Raw genomic sequence first — 4242 nt, 5'->3', positions numbered from 1 at the left:
TGCGTCAGTATGGTGTTGGTGTTTAGTCCCAGGTCAGCTTCGATCAACCAGCGCTACGGTCAAGAGTCTTGAGCCTGTAATCATCCCCATATTGTGTATGTCCGAAACTACCTTGCTCAATATTTCCATCTTTATTTAAGACACTTGAGTACGATTTGAGAGTGACCTGGCTGTTATTTTTAGCTGGTCACCAGCTTGTCGTGTTGGTATTGATTATCGTTGTATCGGCTCGGTGTCCATGAATTATAACTTCCCATACAATGCTACGCCTATTCCTGTAGCCATGGTAGAGACACTTAATTCACTTCGTTATCATATGGTCGGCATGATAACGGCGATTGTTCTGGATGTTATTGTTTAACTTCATATCAACATTGATGTAGCAGATTTATGATCAAAGGTATTTTATACGTGATCAGGACTACATTAGACAAAGAATTATTTCCTTATTTAAGACAGCAGAATGTGGTTTGATTGTTGTTGTGATGGTAGTCTCGCTATGGCGATAGGTTGGATGTGGATTCGGATCGTGTGAGTGTGACGTAATAAAGGCAGTAAGCGCATTGTCGATATCGTTGGCTTTGTAAATATTGTCGCAACAGTGATGTTAGTAATGCTGGTGCTGAGGGCGATAGTGATCGTGTGAAAGATGACGATGATGACCTTACGCGTTGCCGATGTTCTTAAGGAATTATGATGATGTTCAGAGGAATATGGTAGTGAGATAAAGGAGGCAATGGTTGCAGAGAAAAAATTCTGATAACGATGGGGATTACGACTACGGTAGTAAGTGTTACATTACTATGGAAATAATTGACGTTTAGACGTTTATATTCTTGTGAACGTGAGCGGCTTAGCGGTCAGGTTTTTCATCTCACTATCATAAAGATATGGGTTCGATTTTATTTGGCCAGACTGCATATTCTATCCTTTAGCAAAGCAGTTTATTTCACATTATTCTAATCTAATCACTTGAAATGATTACCAATCAAGTTCGAGTGCAGCCATCTCTTCCTCCATTTGTGCTTTCCTGGTTGTTCCACTGGTTCAAGGGAGACCGAGAGGAGTCTGTACCCACTCGCAGGTACACAGACACCTAAGACAATTAGCAATAAGCATTTGCTGCTTTGCGTGAATAACTTGCATCACGACAATTTCTTTGCAGAGACAAGCGGTAGTCAGCCATGGTATTTGCGTTCCACCTTCCTTGATACCTAGTCTCCATGGTCTCAATTTCTTGGTGGAATCTTTCTCTTTACGCATGATTTATTTTACTACGATTTTCAGAGAAGTAGTTCAGTTGACTGTGTAGAAATACTGGTAGCAGAGTCTGTACAAATTCTTCATAATTTGATGAGTTCCTCTTTCCCAGGAAATTAGACACAACTGCAACCAAAGCGTTCCATGCTTCATTTTCAGACATGCTCTCAAAAAACTACTCGTCCAGCAATAACCGTAATTTTCTCACAAGACAAAGCTGGACATGTTCGGCTTCAGTATTTCAAACAATCACTATTTCAGTGTTTCAATGTGATTTTGTTTCGCTGCCTAAGTAAAGTTTATCAACCACAAATATAGAAGGAGACACTGGGGCTGCTTTTGCATTTTCTTGTCTCACAACTGGTCGTATGTTTGAAATACAAAACATGTATTCAAGCCAGTTGTCACCCGAGGAAAGCATTTTCATACTTGTCAACAGTTATAAAGTAACTGCAGATTCATGATAGAAAAGTTCCATAAAGAGCATGAACCTTTCCCATCTAGTGAAGATGCTTCTCTATAGCATTGTGGGCTACATTATTATAGCTGATTTTCAGATTTTTTGCCGGAGAGTGTGATAGTTTTGATATGTTTCGTTCTTCTAGTTGGTTGTCGTATGATCGTTGCGTTCAATCTAATACTACCGTGTTAAACTCTCCTATTAAATGGCTATTTAATTTGACTACGATGAATTCAAAATCTTCAGTCAATAGCTAGCTACACTTTGTTCATTAATACTGCCTTCAATTTTCAATTTTCCGAATCTACTTCTTTTTTATTGTGTATTTAAATGGTATTGTAATATATTTTGCAAAATCGACTGAGTAAATAACAGCTGACAAGAGACTAATACGAAAATGATAGGAAAAATAGAAAGAGTTAAAGAATGAAATATAGGTAGTCATTATGTTGCTTAAATACGGAAAATAATGAAAGAAATAAGTATAGATAGATAGATAGCAAAAAAGAAAGAAAGAATGAAAGACAGATAGATAAGAGAGAAAGAAAGTGAAGGATATAAATTAAAGGAGAAAAAGATGTTTTTCCACCACATTACTTAAAAATTAAAGTTAAAATCTTACTGAACAACGAGACAGAAAGTACAAACAGTGGAGATAGAGATACCGAGAGAAAGAAAAGTAGAGAACTATTTAACAAGGGAAATGGAAGGCGAGAGAGAGAGAGAGAGAGAGAGAGAGAGAGAGAGAGAGAGAGAGAGAGAGAGAGAGAGAGAGAGAGAGAGAGAGAGAAAGAGAGAGAGAGAGAGAGAGATGGGAGAAAGATGAGATAATTTCTTTGTCAACTTCTTAAAGATCAAGAAAAGAAAAAAAAAGCTTCGATGAGACAGTAAAGTGTGTATTAAAGGTTTAGAAAAAGGAAGGGCCACCATAAGAAAGAGAAAGCAATAGGTGAATAGATAAATGTATACAAACACACGTATAGGCAAATCTCTTTTTCTATCTCTCTCTGTCTATTTGCGTGCTGAGGTGTGTGGTTTGGTGCGGTAGATGTATGTGTTTGTATCCACGTGTATGTATTTATATATGTGTATATCGAAAGATACACACACACACACACACACACACACACACACACAAACACACACACACATAAAGAGAGAGAGAGGGGGTAAACGAGGGAGGGATTAAGAGAGAGAGAGAAAGAGGGAAAACGAGAGAAAATATCTTCTAAACATTGCTCAAAGCTAAAAGGAATAAAATAGGACGCGAGTGAACAGAATCAATTTTAGTTTAAACCAATATATAGCATGAAACTGTTTCTAAGATTAAAATAAATAAAATTGCTCACATTTTTTTTACTTTGTATTGTTTTATGTTTTTATGTTTAATTTTTTTTTTTTTTACCAAACTTACTGTTTGCATGTCTTGCTTTTTAAGTTTACAACAAAATTACTTTTTTCTTTTTGTTTTAGAAGATTTTTTTTCCATTTCATTTTGGTATATATGTCTTCTTTTTTTTAAATACAAAATAGCATAATGGTAAGAAAACAAAGAGTAAATACTTTATTTTCTTATATGCTATTTTTATTACTTTTAAAGAAAATAATATCGAATAAAGAAAGAACATTGCCGCCACCCCATCTAAAACCGTCCTAAAGAAAGTAAAAAGAAAAAGAAAGTAAAAAATAAAATTCTGGAATTGATGAGTAATACCAAATAGTTTAGCATCACCTAGCTATTCCCAGAATCTTGATCATGTCAATAGCATCTGCAGTATCTCTTTGCTTAATTCTAAACCTGAGGGATAAAGGAAACATAAGACAGAAGATTCTGGACAATATTCAGCAAAGACTAACGGTATCATGTAGTAGCTTATGTGGAAAAATTTAAATGAAATATACATAAATAAACTAGAAATTATCGCGAGGGAAAGAAACGAAGACAAACCTATTTATAAAGTAAAATGAAAGAAAAAAAATGGAAGTAAGAGAAATGGAAATTTTATAAAAGTTATTGATTACTTTAAGTTGAGTAAATGATAAAGTTGTGCAAAAGAAAGGTTGCTGAATTGAATTTTGAACTGGGTATATTACTGGTACATATTTTATCAATCGCATCTTCGGTTTGAAGTGGACAGACACATACAATGTGAATTATGTGACTAACTTCTAAAAGAATTATTTAAATTCTTCTCCAATTTTGTTAAGACCCTTTTTGTTTATTAGAACACGTCAGATACATATCTAAACATGCAAACACGCATATACTTACACATGCACACTGACACACTGATATAGATCGATAGATGATACCGCATTTCATCACCGTTGGTGTAACATTTATCTTATCATCTAAACTTCTTATATCAGCTTATTTTGTCGCTCCTATATATCCTTTCTTTCACACTTCACTTTTTCATTATCTTGTACGTCTAGTGATAATTTCGATTTGCTGTACTCATTACATGTCTATCTATTTGATTATAATGTGTGTGTATATATATATATATATATATATATAT

At 34.7% G+C, this 4242-nt stretch overlaps 1 long non-coding RNA gene across 1 annotated transcript in view; it reads left to right on the top strand.

The window, feature by feature from the left end:
• The first annotated feature begins 616 nt into the window (after positions 1-616).
• LOC128248846 (uncharacterized) overlaps positions 617-4242 on the top strand; it is a 29697-nt gene continuing 26071 nt past the window's right edge. Inside the window, exon 1 of the long non-coding RNA XR_008264968.1 lies at positions 617-786. This is a non-coding gene — a long non-coding RNA (uncharacterized LOC128248846). The remainder of the gene's footprint in view (positions 787-4242) is intronic.

The sequence above is a fragment of the Octopus bimaculoides genome, chromosome 10, assembly GCF_001194135.2.
Source record: "Octopus bimaculoides isolate UCB-OBI-ISO-001 chromosome 10, ASM119413v2, whole genome shotgun sequence".
NCBI lineage: Eukaryota > Metazoa > Mollusca > Cephalopoda > Octopoda > Octopodidae > Octopus > Octopus bimaculoides.
This window is presented reverse-complemented; position numbering and strand designations above follow the sequence as displayed.